Raw genomic sequence first — 20,436 nt, 5'->3', positions numbered from 1 at the left:
AGTATAGTTAAAAATAATAGTATTGGGGCGAAGAAGAAAAGAAATTATGGAAAATGTTAAAAAGTTGAAAATTAAATATCGTCAGGAAGGAAAATCTCATACAACAATAGCAGGATATGCTGAAATAAGTTATGCTACTATTCAGTACATTATACAGAAATACGAATTAACAGGATCCGTCAATAATTTAACACGTTTTGGATGGTCATAAAAAATAATGCAACGAAATGAAAGGTTCATTTTACAGCAGATCAAAAAGGATCCCAATGTTCTTGCGACTTATCTCATTTCACAACTAGAACAGACAATTCGGCAAAAAATTCATCTAGAGACCATTAGATACCGTATCAGGAGAATGGGATTCCATGGGGGAAGACCCGGCAAAAAGCCCTGGGTAAATAAAGTGCACAGAAAAAAAAGTGTGGTGTTCGCCTTTGAATACGTAGCAAAAGACCATACAGCTCTGGAAACAAGTTATTTTCTCTGACGAGAGCAAATATAATTTACTTGGATCTGATGATGCCCAGACAGTACGAAGAAAATCGGGAAAACCATGAAGAAGCGCAATTTAAGACCAATAGCAGGACGTGGTGATGGAAACGTGACGATCTGCGGCTGTATGGCTGCAAAGGGTGTGGTTAATTAAATTTTTATTGATGGAAACATGGATAAATTCATGTATAAAAATGTCCTGGAAACCAATTTAAAAAGTGCTGCTCGAAAGCTTGGACTAAAACGAAGTTTTTACTTTCAATAGCAGTACAATGTTACAAAGGGCTCATCAAAATTAATTCGAAAATGGTTATTATACAATTCTTCTGATTTGTTAAAAATACTACTGCGATTCCCTGATCCCAATGCTATTGAGCGCTTATGGGAATGTTCGGAAAGCAGATAAAGAAATAAGGATTTTCAAGCAAAAAGCAACATGGCGAAATAATTTAAACGAATGGCTCAGACAGGAACATGTACTGTAGAAAGATTTGCAATAGCAACTGACTTTGGAAATAGGAAAATTTTTACCTCACACAAGAAACAACTCTTACCAGCACACTTTACCTAAATTCCTACTAAGACTGACCAAATGGGAAAGGCCTCACACAAGCACTCAGGATGATTAACTAAAAAGAAAACTCAATGAACTCGACAGGAACGTCAGGCACTGATAGACCAGTACAAACAAGACAAATGGTTGGAAGCATGCCGTGAAACCAAACAGGACAGCGGAAAGACATACTAGTTGAAAATTTAGAAAAACTCGTGCGATACAAAGAAAAAACAAAATTATCGATATTATCGACGAAAACGGAATAGAACTGCACAGACGAGGATAAAGTGGACGCGTTTGCCAGATGCCTTCAAAGGACGTTTACGATATCCACGAACCCCAACTTCGACGATCAAAACTGGACTTTAATAAATTCATGGTACGAAAATTACTTCATAAACAATACGAATCACTTATATCAAATAATTTCCGAAGGAGAATACCAGAAGAATCGGTGCATATTAAAAAGACAGTGTCGGGAGGAGATAACGTAACGAGCAAAGCGCTGAGAAATTTAACTGAACAAATGTAGGAACTCATACTAAACTTATTTAAGGAATGTATTAGAAGGAACACGATACTAGAGGGAATAATAGCACCCATTCCTAAAGGCGGACTGGACAAAACACAAAACTACAGTTCTATCACATTACTGCCGGTGTTGGGTAAAGGTTTTAAAAATATCATAACAACTAGTCTGCAACAAGTAGTCGGAAAGCACATTCCGGCATACCAATTCGGCTCTAAGCCTAAACACTCAACGGTACATCCACTTTTTGTGTTGACCAATAACACACAAACGACACATTTCAATAACGTTGAAACAACATGTCGCTTCATGCACGTAAATAAAGCCTTCGACAGTGTTTGGCACAAAGGTCGGTTACACAAGCTACACAGACTCAACGCACCAGAATACCTATGTATTACATACAGTAAGAAATTTAACCGAAAACAGGAAACTAGGAATACGTATGGACAACACTCTGTCCTTTACCTTTTCCCCCGAACAAAAGCTCTCACGGGGATCGCCACACAATGACCTGATTCTACAGATGGAGCCTAAAGCTGGACACCGCCAAAAATCAACTGTTGCTATCAAACAATCGTGTTAAAGACTACTCCTCTACAATGGTATATGATGGTTACCAAACCGGATCGGGACAAGATGTGAAATACCTGGGGATGACAACAGACAATAAATCGAAATTCGCCAAAGGCGGAAAGAAAGCAAAATCAGGAATCATCAAAAGAACGAAAGACATCAGAACACTGACATATAAGGACAAGGGAGTTAACACGAAAACGACCATTAAAATTTATAATTCCATTTGCAGCTCGCTTCTAGACTGCGGACGTTTACTGAGAGAAAATGTTACGGCAAAAAAGAAAACAAATAGAAACTACAGAACAGATTGCGCAGAGACTAATAACAAGGATAAGACACCACTGGAAACCCTGTTCACAACCCATCCAACGAATTCCTATATGAACGGATGCAGTGGACTAAAATAACGAAAACTGCCACAACTACAAACAAAATGGAAAAATAACCCCTCATAACTGGACTATACTGTACCCCCCCCCTCATCTCCTCACACCCCCCTTCCCCCGCGCGCATAGCAAGACAGACGAGACAATCATGATATATCTTCCCTCCCACAATCGTGTTGGAGCATTATTAGGATTGAAATATAGTCTTTTTTCTTTTATTTTTTTTTACAGAATCGATTGTAACATAGGCAGAAAGGCCAATTGGTTAATAACCGTTTCTTATGAAATGAAGTATGAAATAATGATGTGTATTATTATTGTTGTTGTTTAAACGAATGGTGATAGGAAATGGCTGAAAATACCACCTATAATTCAGCTGTATCAATGAATTGTTGTTTATCAGCTGTGAACGATGCGATGGAGTATCTCACCAAATATCAATGATTGAATTTCATTGTTATTTGGAGTCACAAAAATTTGATACTTTTTAGGACTTACCTAAAGGCATTTTCCTCAACTTGGCTCGTACAAAGAGACACTTTCCCAGTTATATTTTTCATAAATCTGTGCAATGATACCTTGTTTGTGCAAATATATTAAATTTTTACGATTTAAATCGTTTTTTTTTGCGAAAATTGCAAATAAATGGGATATTTTTTGACCCGCTGTAGGGCAAAGACTGAGAGGAGACAAGCCGAACACCTGGCAGGTTAAATTAATTTTTTAATGCAAAAAGAAAGCAGATCAAATGTTCCAGATGTTGGATTTGTAAAGCCAAGAAACAGTAGCTGCAAATACATCTGATAGATGACATAAAATCCGATAAACTGACTGAACTAAGAATCGGAAAGGTTACGCTAAATAGCATGAATGCATGAAGGTTCAATCCATTATTTCTGGATAAAACGCGCTAAATGGATGATAAAATATAGTACAGGAAATGCCAGCACGTTTCATGGAATTGGACAGGTAGGTACTGAACACGTGCTTTGCTTTACTTACTAGTAACATTTTTACGGCAGCATAATACTCGGATTTATTGTTAACTGAATGTTAGTGAAATTTTCACGAAGGTGAAAAGAACATTAAATGAGAATATAAATAAACATGAAGCCCGACAGTTAGGTAATGATTTTCTTTAGAATAGTCACAACGGAAAGGAATTCTGGAGGCGCATTTAAATTAAATTGAACTAGAATAAATGAAAGTATGAATGAATTCGTCCTTATTCCCTCATTTATTAATAATTCACTGCACATTAGAATTAAGCGTTCGTTCTTCATTGAAATTTTCAGAGCTTAGCGAGCAAATGCCTTCACTCTTAGCTCGAATCCTCATAAAATTATATTGAGGTGTTAAATAGAAATAAAGGCAGGAAGTCGAACTGAAGCAGAACGAATAAAGGTCGATCGATTAGTAACACTGAAAAAAACCGTGTAAGAGGAAAAGTCGCCGGAAAGGAATTTTTCGCAAACTCAACTTTCGCCCCCCACCGGTACGAAAGTAATCCTGTATCTCAGAAATCCAGATTTCGTAAAGCGATTTTGCGTAGGGTTGCAGAGGACATGGTACCGACTAACCCGAGGTACTTTTAAGGCAATTGCCTCACTCGTTCCCGAGATATCTGCATTCGAAGCGTGTGGTCGAGTACTACTATCGAGCAATGACCGTGGATTTGCAATGACAACTTTTAACGAGTCTAGTGACAATAGAAACTGAAGTTTTATGGTAAATAAAGTTTCATTGAATTGTCTGAATGGTTTGTTTCAATAAAGTAAATTGCATTAAAGTCAATACAAGTTTTAATGGAATTGTCAACGCTGCAAACATAACATTTTAATCTAAATTTGATTTATTTCTGAAATTTATCTCATGGAAAGAGAAAAATGGGCTTTGTCAGAGCAGTCGCTTCACGAGGTTCAGAATTAAGTGGTCAAAAAGGTCTGAACACAGCTTCTCTCAGAGGCAATCTGGGTCATGGGGTCTAAGTCTGGATTACCGAAAGGTCGTCGTTTACTATTCCATCATTTGGGAGGAGGCGGCCGAATTGAACTTTTTCTCACAGGAATTGCATGCACACATGTGGTAGAAGCATAATTTCACACCCTACAAAATCTGGTTAAAAACTGTGGAATAAACATTTAATCTCCCTTACAAATAGAATTACAAACATTTTCATTCAAATTAGTATAAACCATCGCGATTTCACATCTTTATCCACACCTGAAAACGTATGTAAGTGTAAACTCATATGTTACCTCGACAAATTTCCCGGTTGGCTGGACATGACCCATTTGTTAACACTCTTCACATGTGGCCAACTGGGGTGACAACCCTCGTCCGATATTATGGAATATGGAGGAGATAACCCAGTTTTGCAAACAAGTGAGGGTCTCGAATAAATGTAAATCTATCGACAATGTGAGGACGTGCCTTAACCTTAACCCAATTTGCATCTGATTAAGCTCTACTTAATTACCTTGGTCGGTGCGGAATATATAGTGTTTATCAATAGGGAAATTGTTAGCTTCTAAGCATGAGCTGTCTCCGTTTTATGTGTTATAATGAATTAGTAACAATTTGTCTTTCAATTTCCAGCATGTGATTTATTTTGCGGGCTGCAGGAAAGTCGTTAATTCGAATCGTTCAGCAATTCAGGAAAATGGAAATTAAAGGGGGATATTCTTCGTGCAAATTAATTCATTCGCCTTTTTAGCGGACCAGTCTTGGCTTATCTAGAAGATCTTCCGCGAACAAAACACGCTTCACCTGCGTATTCAAACTCCCTGGATTTTGGAATAGTGAAAGGCTGCTGCGTGAATAAAGTGGCAAAAAGATGAATAAATTTGCACGAAGGATTCGTGATGATAATTTTTAATTTCCTCCATTAATTTCGCTCATTCGATACTGCTCTTAATTGATTCGTTCGAGAACCGTTCCAACAGCGCATATCTCGACAATACATATATGATCTGTGGTAAAATATTGACGCATATTGTAAATTGTTAATTTGCCGAGACCCGAATGTGGTCAGCATTGAGCTCCGGCAACTGAAAGGACAAAACCGTTCCGTCCAGTTCCGTGTCCTTGCAACGCATAGAAACGCGAAGCAAAGTTTCTAGAGAAAATTCCTTTTGATCGTCGAAACTTCAATATCGCGTTATCATATTGTTAAACTTGAAGCCTTGTGGTTACAAAACCACCTGTACCTTTTCGATGTTAAGCGGAGACGTATCCCTGAGGCCTTCGGAAGCGCCCGAAAAGGTACAGTCCTCGGAGACTCGCAAAAAAAAACGAAAATGCAAATACGTTTTGACGGTGAGTATATTATTGAAATTCCCTTTGTGAATTTACTTTAAGCTTTATTGACGGGGAATTACTGGGGAAATTGGTTGTCGAGAAGGGTTCGACACTGTTGTAGGCAAACGGGTTCGCAAGCTGCCTTATAATATAGAATCTTTTCGCATCTTTCTCCCCCAGAGACTTCAGCCCAGGGTTATGCAAATCCACTATCAGTAAACTGGCAAACTATTAAAGGCGAAAAAGTTATGTAAATCGTCTTTTTCGAGTAAAGAGGGGTCTTTGTATGGTCATTAAGTGCACGTTCGTTATTTTCGCGTAGTTAAACATTTCAATTTGCGACCTGCAAACTCCGTTAGCAACTTCGTCGGTTGAGTAAATGAACTTTCCGAGGGCGAAAAGCAAATTTGAGGACTTTTACTGTTAATTAAACACTATTAGCTGGTCAGATAACTGCCAATACCCGTGGGTGTTAACAACCCTGATGGTAGTCAAGAAGCAGATTTTAATTCACATTAATTATCATTTGCCCGGGTCAATTAACTTTGCGAAGTTTAAATAAGCCTGGGGGTAGTTGTTCTTTCAATTAATTGGGAATATCGTGACGTATACGCTATGGAAAGAAAAAAAAAGATTTCATTTTATATTCATCTTCAGGCTTAGCTCGCAACGACAACTCACTTAATTCTGTGGCCTGCGAAGTTAATAACGTAACCAACAGTGGTTTTACACGATTTACATGTATTCAATTTCAGTAAAACTGTTGATCTTCTTACTTTCCTCGGCCTCTTGAACTCATGGATAAATAAGAAGCTTTCTGGAAATCTTCTTCCAACGGAATTCTACACAAAACTGACATCCGGCAAAGGAGCTTACCTGGAACAAAGAAAGTTTAAATGTTATTTAAAATACCGACACATTTAGCGCCATCAAGCGTCACACAGCTAACCAAGACTAACCTAAAATATTACATATTCATACAGAGGGATTGCCAAAAAAAGTACATAAAGTATGAATACGTTGACCGAAATGAGTAGTTTCTAATCTGCCTGTTTGTCAGAGCTACTTGTTTGACAATGTTTAATGCCTCTGTGTTGTCATACACCGAAAATTTTGCCTCAGGAATTTTGGAGTGAGTAAAACCAATAGCTGGAAAAATACCTGAACCAGCCTTGCGATCAGTTCTTTTAAAAGGGCTCATCAAATAGTTTACAACCTTAAAGGAAACGAGAATTTCTTGAAGATTATTACGTGGGCCGCCTGAAGAATATTTTAAATCCGGGCAACTGATATGATTTTACAGCGGATAAAAGTATTGACTTCAAGAAATTTTCAAAAATAAGTTTCCTTCCCCCATTTACAAATATCGGAGTAAAAACCCTTCTCCTCGCTAGGGACTGGGGGCAACTTGGATGGAAAATTTAGAATAGAATTTTCTTCCAAAAATTATTCAGTAGATTCCGGTTTTTCCGCTTAAAGTCAGAAACGTCGAGGAAAAATTCAGTGGCGGGCACAAGCACGGAAAGATTTTTATTTTATATTTTATTCAAGCAAGGTCAATAAAAAAGGAACGTTGTGTTGTTTATTATAACAACTAAAATGGGTACTAAATATCCTTCACTGTTTATATTTTCGAACACATACATTCCTTCCTTATCAGTATTTTTTCGTTCGGGGCTCGGTCAAAAGTATGGAAGTTAACTATTTAAAATTTTCGCCATTGTGGCCATTACTTTACGCTTATTGTAGTGTTGCTTGAGGTAATATATTATTAAAAATAAGTAAAAATAATGATTTCTCAGACTACTTGCGAAACAATGTCGTAGAGTGAAAGGGCGAAATACGTATAAAACACTTTTTTGAAGAATTTTTTCCTGCCCGAGTAGGAATTTTATACAGTTATTGTTAGCTATAACAACTGCAAATTTCTTTTTTTAATACTTATTAATTGCGAATCAACGGCGGTTTAGAACCTACATGTCAGAACACTGCGCTACATTATAGAGGTTGGTCAAATCATATGTAACAGAAGTACTAAAAATTTTCGTTAATTTACGGGAACACGAATTTGCACGAACCCCAAAAAGTTACCAAAATTTGAAAAATTCCAAAAAAGGCAATGTTTAAAAGAAAGTCATGTTCATTGGTTTATGTACAGAGACATTTTGGAGAATGCGATGTTGCCATTTGCTGCAAAATAAATGCGTCTAATATGGAAGTTTCAACAGGACGACGATCCTGAACACTCTTCTCGGCTGATAAAAAGTTGATTATTTGAAAAAAACATTGATATTTTAAAATGGCTCTCCGCGTCACCGGATTCAAATCTAATGGAAAACCTGTGGGACTAAGAGCGCAAAATTCGATTAAGGATAATTCACAATATGCGGGATTTATGGGGGCACTGCAGGATGAGTGGGTGCGCAGTCCTGCAACAGTCTCTCAGAACCTTACGGATTCAGTGCTCACAAGGTGTAGAACAGTTCTTGAAGTAAAGACATATTCCACAAAATATTAAGTTTTTACGAAAAGAACAGTAAAATAGCCTTTTGAAATTTTCTTTCCATATTTTTTCTCCAGGTAATTTTTTACATTAATTCTGAAAAAATAGTGGTCGTTTCTTTGTTTATTATTTCATAATAATTATTAAATTATTAAAAGTTGCGTAATTTTTTGATGTTCGCCAGTTCTTCAATTAGGGAACAACAAATAATACTTCTAAGGAAAATATCTTTCCATACTTATTTCCGCCACTGGGTATATTGACGACGCACCCTTCATTACTTCCTCGTGCCGTAGAGCTGTAACTCAAAAGCAGAAATTAAAAATAGTATTGTTGAATGCAAATCACGACAGAGGGAGAAAACGCAAAATGAAATTTCTTCGGGTTATTTTATTGGTCACCGCTATGAGTCACTGTTGAATAGTGAACATGTAGCCATTTGCGGGGATGTTTTCAGTACCGAATGATATGATGACTTCCGACAATTCATTGTTAATTCAATTTTCGCAATATTTTTGTATCAAGTTTTAAGCAAATTCAACAATTTTGTTAATATAAATTTAGGTCTCGGATTGGAGGCAATTAGTCATAAAGAATCTTTTCTTCTAAAGTAAATAAGTTTTATTCTCGGTTAAAATTTTAAACTAAACTTTTTTTAAAAAATTTAAGCTGAAACCGAAATTACCGCTTAAATTTTAAAACGAGCAAAAACGCGTTTAGTTGGAGATGGTTACTGCACCTACCTATTGCTTAATTCGAAAAACGGAATGAACCGGTCAATTGCTAATGAATGACTATGCCAGATGGTCGTCCTAAATGCGAACAAACACCTTTCCCTTATAAGATAAAAGCATACGTGTACTTGGTGCCACAAGAATAGAACTACATAGATACTTCGAAGTTCGTCTATGACAAAAAGCATGCAAAAAACTTTATATTAAAGTAAGGCCGTAAATGAACCCTAAGGCCGCTAGAGAGAGTTAAGGGCGGAGTGTCAAGGTCACTCCGAAAGAATTTACCATATTGTGGCTTCTTCTAATTGTCCTTTAAAGAATTTTCAAAAACTTCCATAATTTTGTCTCCTGCTATATGCGCCTTATCTTCGTTCTTAACGAACAACATCAAATCCCCATTCAACCTCTAACTAAAACTTCTGACAAGAGTGAGATAGTAAACCAGGGAAATGCTTTCGACCAATTCAAACCCGCAGCCCGACTGTGTCCAAGCTAGTTATCTTTCCTAATTAGACTGCATGTTATGGATAATAACCAAATCCAGTTATTTCCCTGTTTAATTTGGGTATACACAAAACGTAGTAATCACACTACCTAATTGCAAAATTACACTAGGCCAAAAAAAAAATCATAGACCTAGGCGAATTCGATTAATTTGCAGTTTTTTTTAACTTAAAAGGAATTTAAATTATAAAAAATTTATGTACTTGCACAAATAAAGCATAATTATATAGATTTATGACAAATACAACGAGGAAATTGTTTCTTTGTGCAAGGTAAATAAAGAAAAATGTCTTTAGGTGAGCCCAAAAGAGTATTGATAGCCTATGAAGACCAAACTTTTATGACCCTAATAACAATGAATTTTACCATCGATCACAGCTTGTAAACGACCATTCATTAATTCAACTAAAATATAGGTAATATTTTTAGGTATTTTGGCCCATTCGTTTAAAATAATATCACGAAGTCGCTGTTTGCTTGAAATTTCCTTTTTTCATATCTGTCTTTCCAAATGTTCCCATAAGTGCTCAAATCAATTGAGATCAGAAGATTGCAGTGATGCTTCTAACAAATGAAGTGTGTTGTACAGGACGTTTCTGAACTACCTAGCCAAACTTCAGGAGGTGATTCTACACATCATAGTGCCACCAGAAGTGTTAGGCATAAAATTTCGAAAAATTCTGCCCATTTTGGAAAAATTTCGTTTTTTTAGATTTTTGAGGATTTCTGTGATAATAAATTTGTGATTGTAATCCAAATGGTCCCACATTTTCATTTGCATTGGTGCTACGGAAACTCTAATACCACCGTTAGAAAGCCACTGAAATTTCCTTTGCACTTTGCTGACTTTTTAAAGGTCTGAACGGTAAACTTTTTTATTTTTATCTTTTTGTGAAGTTTCCAACTTCCCACGTCCCAAAAGGTTCCCCATCTTACATCATTTGATCCTTCATAAAAAATATTTACAAGTGAGTCCATTTCATAGGATATTTATGCATGTATATTATGCCTAAGGACAGTTTTTATTTTTAATATTAGTATGATTCCCCATTTTTTATAAATCGGTGCGAAGATGCCTCGTTTTTGCGAATATACAAAATTTTTATTACTAAAATTGTTTTGAAGTCGCAAAAATTCTAAATAAATGGGATTCGCCTGAGTGTATGAATCCTTTTTCACTTTTGACCTAATACATGCTAGCCACTACGGTTGTCTGCGATTGTCATTAACCTGGGCTTAACTCTGTCAATGATTAATCAATCAAAATGACATAAAATTATTTTCGAAAATAACAGCACGCACTAAATTCCCAATGAACTACGAGATTCTGCAGCACCACTTCCACGAAGTCTTTAGCGCTCTTGAGGACAAACAGAACTATGCAATTTTCACTAAAATGAAGCCCACTAAGCAGCCCAGGGTGAAACGGACGTTTTGCAACATCACCGCTCCATCTCCAGTAAATTCTGCACCATCTTCGCATTCATCTGGAGTCCAAGTGCGCACTACCAACAAATTGAACCCTCAGAGTGTCGGGGAAACACCATTTGGCAGCGGGGCCTCACCTGCAAACGCGACCACAGAGAAGGCCGGATTCAGACGTTAACCAAAATTGATTACGTCCATACCAATGTTACCAAAGGGATTTTCGAAGGGATCAGGAAGCTCTAGATCTATGTCACCATACCGTGTCAGCCCCGGATCTATGAAAAATGGTGGTAGGCATCGGCCCTCGAAGGATAATACCGGTGATGCATTGGGGGAGTGCCGCCTCTCATGCAAACAGGGATCGTTGGAACGAAGGAATTGCGTTCGATAGAATACAATTTCTGAGAAAATATAAATCAATGCTTCAAAGGTTTTTAACGACGTTTCTTCCTTGGATCGCAACTATCTCCGAAAACACCAACTACCCCAACCAACTAGGACGCGTGCAATAAATCATTTTACCGCACTTCTGCATGTAAAGATTTACAGCACCCCAATTTTTAATTCAACTTACAGGACGCAGCAAAGTTAACATGAAACACATGCCCTGCCAGGAGAAATGCGGCACGTAACACGTGCGAAAACGTCTCTTTCGGGCACTCTATTGCCTAGCGTCTGCAATCAATGTGCAGGAAAGTATCGCTTTCCTCATTTGTCAGATCGCTAACCGTAATGTTTTAAATGTATTAACGAACAGAACATAGAGTGTGTGTTAGGAGAAGTGTTTTGCGGACGTAAATGAATTTGCTGTTATTCTCGCCGCCTAAAGAATGTTTTCGTTATTCATACTGGGAAAAAATTCCTATTATCCGAGCACTCTGAAGACACATTTAAAAGCTAGAGACTCGAAGTGAAAATTAATTAAAAGCGTTCTAGAGTAGACAAATAACGTCAAGTTCAAACGTGCTTTCCAGCGAATTTATTGACAAAAAAATTCAGACAATTTAATTAAGTGCAGAGCGGTTAGGAAATGGCCTGTTGATCTGCACTTGCACTGCATGGTTCAATGTAGCTTCCTCCTGTTCTTTTCCAATAAAGAATAACTTCCAATTTGCTTCATAACTTTGCTTAGTTAATTGCGTGTTTAATATTGGCGCATCTGTCGAGTTATTATCATGAAGTTCAACTCCGAAAGCCCCAAACATTCTCCACTGAGTAAAGTTCAAAACGAATGGACAAAGTTTGAATAAACTCAAATCTCCATGTAGACCCTAATGAATTTAAAAGACTTTTCTTTTTTTCCTTATTATTGCTGCGAGATGCATTATCTCACTCGTTAAGGTCCATTTCCAACCAGAATGGAAACGTAATTGAACAGGTTTAAAGCGAAATGTTTGGCACTTGTTCGAGCTCACAGTCTATTAGAATTAATGGCCTAAGATAAGCCTGAAATGCTCTTCTGTGTTTCCTAACGTACCCGGGCAATTATTTTTTAATTAAGACTGCATAATGCTGTAGAATTTTGTAAAACCACTCAATACCAATCCAGCTCGTGTAATGAATTCGTTGAGGTCTAGACGTGAACTAAATTTTCTATGCAACACTGCTCTGAGATTTACCTATTGACCTTTATGGGTGAATGAATCGGGAAAGGACTGAATACGTATCTTGTTTTCATTGACCAGATAAAGCGTAGTCTAACAGAATATTAACTACCTATATAGTCAATTCATCATTTAAACCAGACCATCAGTCATACATTTAATAGATTTGCGAGTTACGATTGGAGTACTCGTAAATGCAGCAACGGGGTTTCGATAGTGTGAGCATATCCATGAAAGTCAGTTTGAATTTTGGATTGCATGATGATATGTTAACAAAATTAAGCACTTAGAGCTGCCAATTTTACGTCAACTCTTCTTTGTACTCCGTATGCTTCATATACACGTTTTTCCCAAACTTTTAAAGCAGCTTATTATACACCCCTTTTCCCTTATACTTGAAAATCTGTTACTGTAGTGTATTCCATTTTTATGTGGAGACATTTCCTCGGGAAAAGTGGCATAAACTCCTCACGTGGTTGGAATTTAAATGAACCTTCCTTCTTCAGGAAATATGTAACAAAGTCGGTTTTCTTGCGAGCTTTCCAAGCGCAGAAAGTTGGGCTCTAACCATTTTAATAGATAAAAGTCCCGAACGTAATTTAGCTTTGTTGGTGCAAATTTTCGAGTTCGATGATTGGAGATATTAATAGCACGGTTGAACAACAGTTTCCTTTCTGATTTCTCTATTTAAATTCGAGAAATCAACTCGAGATCGACGAGAAAACAACAACAAAAGAAACTCTCTTACGAAATCGAAATTAAAAAGTTCTCTCAGGTATGAAAAAATATCGTCAACATTTCTCCTCGTGCCTGAGTCAAAGCATTCTTCTGACTTTGGCAAACTTGTGATGAAATATTAATAATTCCTTATTGTGAATTCATACAAGAGAAAGTTCTTTAAGCCTGGACATGTATACGGTCAGTTAAAGTGAAACTCATACACCTACATATATATTTTTATCTGTGTATGCAACAGTAAGACTCATGAATCCGGTATTTCATATTTTACTTTGTACTGATAAATATGCACTAATAATAATTGAAAATATCAATAAATTCAGCGCGAATTTTGCGAAGATTTTGTGCACCATCAGGTGTCGGTTTCGCAACTCACAAGAAACTCGTTCACTTGTTGATTCCCTATGCTTATCTATTAAACAACACATCATAAGACTCAGCTAAAAGAGGCCTATCGAATAGACAAACAATGTACAGGGTGTCCTATTAAAAACAAAATTTTGTGTCAGAGCTGAGAAGAGGAAAAATTCGAGCGTGTCACGTAATTGTAGGCGAGATGCGCGCGCATGTCGAATTGAAAGGTTTTTTAAAAACACCCTGAATATGCAAAACCAATTTACATAGCTGGGAAGCCATGCATAAAATTTCACTCTGTATCGGTCCCGAGAATGTGCCATGAGATTTGATCAAGTAATTCCTGTTTTGCCTAGATGCCACAAAAAGGCGCCACCCTATACAAAGTTTTCTGGAGTCTGCATGTATTATGTAGGTTTAGGGGGAATTTAGTATTCACATGTGGTAGAACCAGCGTGCATTTCACTCTTTCATATAACAACTAATGCAATAATTTCATGTAAAACTTTACCTTAAAATGGCGGCGAGAGTAATATTACGGATGAATGGGACTAAATTGAACTACATATGTAACACAAAACTAAAGCTTGTTTGAGATTATACAATTTCTAGTGAAAAGTTTCGTTCGATATTTAAAGTTTCGAATTTTTAGTGTTCACGCAGGAGCTGGTAAAATGCATATAAAGTGAGGAATAAAATTACAAAATGGAAATTTGCTGCAAGCAAATCTGCTTTGCGGCCATTCGACTGGTTGCAATTAATTTTTACGGATTTATGGAGGATGAAATTGAGCATAAATACCTACAAGATAAGGAATATAATTTGGATTGGTCGATTAGAAAAAATGAGATTTGGTTTTAAAACATGGATGAGAGAAAGATTTGTCCATTTATCGGTAAAGCGACTGTAAAATCGCCTTCTACATGCGTCTGAGTGCGCCTGCTGCATCGGAGTTGTTTTTTTAATTAGAAGTGAATATAAAAAATTAAATTATGTTCCACTCCCAGCAGCTAGGCGTAAAGTCTAATTTACTTAATTAATTAAATCTGCTTTTCAACTTTATTATATATATATATATATATATATATATATATATATATATATATATAATGTGTGTACCAGGAGATACACTGACGACGATGCAATTTTTGGTGAGGTAATTTGCGATATGAAATTCGACTTACATCATGCGTTTTATTGTACCAAGTAGTGAACGATTTTCTAATGGATAAAAATACGTCAAATTCTCCATTCAAATGATATAGAAAAAATGAAAACGTGATAAGATGCTTTCTCGCAGTCTCCAGATAAACTTCGCAAAAAATTACTTAAATCTAGACAAAGATACTGACTCTACAAAAGCAACCGTCTCTCCATCGAATTCGTCATAAAACAAAGACATATATATATATATATATATACGAAAGGCGAGGATGCATTTAAAGCAATTGTCGCACATTTTATAGGAAATGTGACGGAAAGTTAATCGATAGAGTAAAACTCCAGAAATATTTTCCTGCAGCCGGACACATTATGATATCTCAAATGGAAAAGTCACAATCTGGCCTCAGATTCAAATTTCCTATATTTTCCCAACTTTTCGATTTTCATTTTTCACTACTTTATCCTGCGGGATCGCTACCAGTACAGGACGATAGCCCAGGATGTGCCCTTTCGGGTGTGTTCATGCAAAATGGGCGAAATGTCCAAATAATGGAGCTTTTTCGAACAGAAACGAGAGTTATACAAGCGCAAAAATTTCACAACTTTGAGAGCTTCTGAATTTAAATGTTTCACTGATTTCAACGCCCAACTAGAAATTGGTAAAGGTCTCCGAGGCCTCTCAATTCCCCGAATTCCGTTGCGATTATCGATATTTGTGACCTGTAGATTTTCAGCACCGAACTGCAATTTAGATGTTTCGAACTTCCCCTGCCCCACTACGCTCCCCATCAACCCTTAATCGGATTAACCATACACAGATATCGCGAGAAAGCTCAAATATTTGTTTTCTGAATGGGCCTCCCCGATATCTCGTTGCTAGGAAAGAACGGAATTTAAAGCCGATAACTGAGCAAAAACATGTTAGTTTTTACTCAACTTTTCGTATCAAGGTCATGCTTAATGACAAAGAGCGGATGAGCTCATGCTATCGGCAGTATTGCCTGTTGGCCACTAGTGAATACTACAGTTGAATAGGTTTCGGAATGTGTATGTGAATTGTGGGATAACTGTATTTGCTGCGGAACAATGTGAGTGATACCGAAGGTAAGCAGAAACCGTGTTAGGAATGGTGTTAAACACTGTACAATACACGGTGCGCCAGCTAAAACGAAATGGAGCTGTTTCTTAGTTGATGGAGAAGTTATTCAAAAATACTCGGACGTTTCAACTTTAGTATGAAGGGGAAACGTTTTTAATTAGATATTTACTATGATTTCATTCACCCCTAGGCAGGGGAAGGATCACCCCCAAAATTTTGAATGGCAAGGACGGATCAAGCGATACATCGAATTAGAGGTTTTTTGATGGGCTTTAAGGTGATATCAAAATTTCTTACTTTGAAACAACCGTTGACGAGTAAATAATTTATTTCTATACGAATTTTACTATGACAGACGAAGCGTAAACACGTCTATATCAATTGTTCAAAATGATGTTCGTTAACTTTCTGGTAGTGAAACAAATTTGCTTCAAAATATTGTAGCACCTTCTGAAGTATTTCTGGGCTTCTTTGGCAACCATCATTGACAATGCGTTAGTGCAATACTTTCAAGGTAGCTGGAGGAGTCGCATAAACTTTGGTCTGGAGATGACTCCATAAAAAAGAATTTAATGGGTTCAAATCTGGAAACCTTGCGGGCCATCCAATTACAACCCTACCACCGATCTAATGAGCGGGAAAATTTTCATTCAAAAATTGTCGAACCGCTATTGAATCATCTACGAATATTGAATGTGGTGCACCATCTTGTTGGAATGTGAAAAGATTGTGAGAATGATTCCGATTACTTTCCACTAGATCTCCTAACTGGGGATAAATGAAGTCTTTAAACAATTGTGGATACGTTTCCCCAATCATATTTCAGCGAATAAAATATGCTTCGATAAAGTGATCTTCAAAAATACCCGTTCAAAAATTTTGCTGTTGAGCATGTCGGATATGCGCTTTTGCAGTTCTGATTATTAGCAATGCAAAACTTGCCTCATCCGAAACGCAGATGTTGAAAATGAAATTTAGATTTTCAGTTCGTTTTGGCTCATGAGTTCGCATAACTGCAAGCATCAGGCTACATATTTTTCGTTTAATTCTTGTACAAGTTTAATTTTCTAGAGGTGAAATTTATAGGTATTTAGGGCTCTCCGAATGCTGGTTGCACTCACTCTAGTGGAAATCAGCAATTTTCCGGTTCTAGTTATTGGTGCTAAAACTACTTTTCCCAGACCTCCACCTCCATCGTTTCTTTTCTAATCGCCCGTGCATGTGTCTTTTTTTTATTAACAACCGAACCTGTCTCTAAACTTTGTTACTAATTGCCACGCATACGCACGACCGAACTTATAAGGAATCAATCACTAATTAACAAACAACAGCATTATACTTCAGAAGAATAATTTCAAGATAAAAATCAGTTTATTCCAAAACGTTTTAATATAGAAAAAATTGTTTTTGAAACAAATTTTAAAATTAAAAAAATATAAATTTTCTTGAACATTAAATGGAAGGTAAATTTATTAACCAGTATTGCCTCCTCTAGCGATGATACAAGAACGAATTCGATGAGGCTCTATATCTTTATTAAATTGTCAACTTCGAGAACGTTTCCACATTCCTCTGAAACTACTCGAATTAATTGTTTGACGTTGCCAAGGTTATTTTGACGTTCTTTCCTCCTTCTTTTAATATTATCCCTTAACTGCTCAAATGGATTAAGATTTGGCGAACAAGAGGGCCAATCTAAAACTGTTACAACTTCCACTTCTAAAAATGGGAATCATCAAAAGCACCTCTCCAGGACCTTATTACGGGTTATCACACTAGATTCAGGCACCTTGTTAGTGTTAGTGTTTCTCTAATGGAAACGAATGGAGTTTTTTCACCAATTGTAATCCCACCCCGAAATATTATAGTTCATCCTTTGTATTTGGAAAGAAATCTAGCAGCCCTAAGCCTAGTCTGTTTCCCAAAACCTGTTAAGACACGAATTCGCCTGTTGTCTGATTGTAATTCAGTTCTCGGTTTCATCTGAAAACAAGGCATTTCGCCAGTCTTTAATTGTTGGTGCGTTGGTGTTCCGAATACCAATTTAAACGGTCCACCATATTTCGTACCGATAGGGATGGAACCTTTAGCTGTTTTCTGTTGAAAAAGCCTCAAGCTCGAAGTCTTTTTCTGCCAGTTTCGGCTTAAATGTTAACACATGTAGCTTCCTAAAGTTGCCTTTGCTAAAACTCGGGGCGGGATTTCCTCTTGCTGTTCGACCTAAAAAGCGGTGCTGATCTTGTGTGGTGACTTTTCGATGATTTCTCCTAGGTCTGTGTTTTAGGGTTTCCAACTTCAGAAATCTTGAATAAGTTTTCGAAACAACCCCTTGTGCAGCCCCCACCATTCGTGCGACTTCCCTTTGGGACACGTTCTGTTTCGAAACAGCAATAATTTCCCTTTAGGACATTTTTAATAAAATTTTCGGGAAGAACAAAGTTATAATTTCACTAAGACTACATCGAAACACTAAAACTGATAGTATAGGATCATGTTTTTATGAGTTCAACTGTTTTTAGTAGTAAACCTTTACAAGATAAAATTTTTTTCCGGTAAATACAGGGTGGTTTCATATAAATTCGGTTGTGTGTACTTTCAGCTCACGCGCTCACTCCCAGGACGTCGGTGGAAGACCTTTGCTGCTTGGGCTCCATATTTTCTATTAACGAAAAACAACTCAATTATTTCAATCCTTTCTGCAATCGAATAAACAATCTTTAATAATAAATAAATTCACGAACAAAATTTCTCCTCGAGATGTTTACAGGTAAAAACGTGCCGATAATGATTTGATAGCAGTATTTTCACAAAAAACATTAAAGCGTTGTTATTGTTGTTGTTCAGGTTAGTTAGTCCAAAGTTTATGCCACTCCTTCAGGTACTCTGGAAGTTTTGCGAGGACGCATTATCAATAAGTGTCGCCAAATAAGCCCCGAAACACTCCAGAAAGTCCGACAGTGTTTCAAAGCAAACTTGTTTCACTACCAGGAAGTTAACGGACACCATTGTGAACAATTGATTTAGATGTGTTTGCGCTTTATATCTCATAATATTGTTCATATAGAAATAAACGATTGTTTCAAAATGAAAAAGTTTGGCATCACCATAAAGCCCTTCAAACAAATCTAATTTGATATATGGCCTGACCCCACTTGCCATTTAAAATATTTAGCGGTGGTTCTTCACCCGTGTAGTGGGCAAAGCACGTCACTGTCCACATCTAATAAAAATCTTTCCCCTTAATGCTAAAGTTGATATTTACGACCGCTTCGCACAATCTCCTCATCAACCGACGAAACAGTTCTGTTTGGTTTTAGTTAGCGTACTCTGTATTGTATTCTAGCATTCAAATTCGTGGAGTTACAAACCCTCATCATATTTATATCCTCGTCTCAGCAACATTAATCATAATTCATAATAATAATTCCCTACTCATCTTCTGTTGTTTAAGTCGCTGTTGTTTGTTCATAAACAATATGAAAGCATTATTTAGTTTTAGCAGCTTAAGTCCATTTGTGGACAACCTGCATTGTAGTAGAACAAAAGCTATCCAAACCCAAACTAACCCATAAAGCAGTGGCATAAGAAAATACCGTGTTCTCAGCCTTCTGTCTAAAATCCGATCGAAATAACAGAAGTCACCCAGAATAAACAGAAATCCCTCGGATTGAATAGCTTTTTTAACGTAATTGGGCTGCCTCGCCTCCGAAATATCCTCTCGTTTCGTTGTTATTTCGTCAATCTAATAACAGAGGGAAAACCCTAATTTAACGACATTAATCCTTCGTTGTCTTAACGCCTTCATCGTGGATGAATAGGAAAATAAGATGGCTAATAACGCAGAATAAAAAAGGTAAATACTGAGTGTCTATTTACCAAGAGGGGGGAATAAAGCCGAAGGCTCATGCATAAAGTACAATAAAATTTCGTTCCGCTCTCAAATCCCGGTTAATAGGATTTCATTAAGAACATTCTAAGCTGTGAAATAGAATATTTCGACTCAAATGGAGGCAATTTCGCAAACAGACTTAATCCCTCTTTTGATCTGAGGTTCTAAAGTCGCAGGAAGGAAACGGCGAAATCGCATTTAAAAGTTGCTTGAACGGATATTTTTATTCCATTTTGGTCTCGTTTTTACCCAGATTTTTAATATTTTTCCGGATGAATTTTTATCCAAATATAATGTACCTTTCAATATGAATTCGTTGAACGGTAATTAGTTCTTTAACGATTACGAATGTGCAAAGGCAGCGATACAACTTTATAATTGACTACGTCATGATTTCTGTAATGCTATTATGATTGAAAATGGATCAGGAATGGATACCGATTAAATCGACGATTTTCAAATGTATTTATTTATTAGTCATAATTTCCGGAAACATAAATAAATGCGATGCGTCCTCTGGTCTTCAACCTAAGGGATTCGTTCTGAAACGCAAGGGCAAAAAAGTACACTTTTCGCC

The 20,436-nt window shown here is 36.9% G+C and overlaps 2 protein-coding genes across 5 annotated transcripts in view; one reads left to right on the top strand and one right to left on the bottom strand.

Annotated features, from left to right (window-relative positions):
* LOC136343224 (dopamine receptor 1-like) overlaps positions 1 to 20,436 on the bottom strand; it is a 145,970-nt gene that overhangs the window by 64,124 nt on the left and 61,410 nt on the right. The window lies entirely within an intron of this gene.
* Positions 15,823 to 20,436, top strand: part of srl (spargel) — a 129,334-nt gene continuing 124,720 nt past the window's right edge. For all 4 annotated transcript variants that reach the window (XM_066289810.1, XM_066289808.1, XM_066289809.1 and 1 more), the window contains exon 1: positions 15,823 to 15,975. The gene's annotated coding sequence lies outside the window, so the exon portion shown is untranslated. The remainder of the gene's footprint in view (positions 15,976 to 20,436) is intronic.

This window comes from Euwallacea fornicatus, chromosome 14 (genome assembly GCF_040115645.1).
Source record: "Euwallacea fornicatus isolate EFF26 chromosome 14, ASM4011564v1, whole genome shotgun sequence".
Classification (NCBI taxonomy): Eukaryota; Metazoa; Arthropoda; class Insecta; order Coleoptera; family Curculionidae; genus Euwallacea; species Euwallacea fornicatus.
Note: the sequence above shows the minus strand (reverse complement) of the source record. Positions and strands in the feature narration are given on the sequence as shown.